Here is a 796-nt window from a genome sequence, read left to right as displayed (position 1 = left end):
TTGGTCAATGAGTTAAAAAAATCATTGACACAGGTCAGAGAGCAGGAACGTTTATCGATGTTGATGTCACAGAATATTAGGAATGTCACTGACAGCTTTAAACAGCTTGTGCTTTGCTAGTTTTTAGCAAAGCCAGAAACATCGCTGATGGCAACACAGATAACAATAACGCAGCTTTTATTAAAAAAAAGAAGAAAAAAACAGTAGGCAAACTCCATCTTGACCTCAAGGTTACAGACTATTTGAAAACAAATAAATATTTTATAGATTGCATTTCAGAGGAAATAACCCAGCCATTAGGGTTGCACAAGCCAGTGCACTCTTAGTGCCGGTCCCAAACCCGATTAAATGGGGAGGGTCGCGTTAGGAAGGGCATCCAGCGTAAAATATTTGCCAAATCAAACATGCAGATCATAAAACTTACATTTCATACCAGATCGGTCGAGCCACGGGTTATCAACGAGCGCCACAGGTATCATTAGCCAACAGTGTACCAGTGGAGAAGAGGAAGAAGATGTCTACAGAGACAGCAGGAAAAGAAGAAGTGTAGGAGAGTGGAGGTTAGGGTTGGTACTTTAAATGCCGGTACTATAACTGGTAATGGGATAGGGAGAGCTGATATGATGGAGAGGAGAAAGGTAGATATGCTGTGTGTTCAGGAGACCAAGTGCAAATGGAGTAAGGCCAGGAACATTGGAGGTGGGTTTAAACTGGTCATAGTGTGGATGGAAAGAAAATGGTGTAGGGGTGATTCTGAAGAAGAGTACAGTAAGAGTGTAGTGAAATGAAGAGAGTT

This window comes from Silurus meridionalis, chromosome 3 (assembly GCF_014805685.1).
Source record: "Silurus meridionalis isolate SWU-2019-XX chromosome 3, ASM1480568v1, whole genome shotgun sequence".
In the NCBI taxonomy this organism is placed as follows: Eukaryota; Metazoa; Chordata; class Actinopteri; order Siluriformes; family Siluridae; genus Silurus; species Silurus meridionalis.
This window is presented reverse-complemented; position numbering follows the sequence as displayed.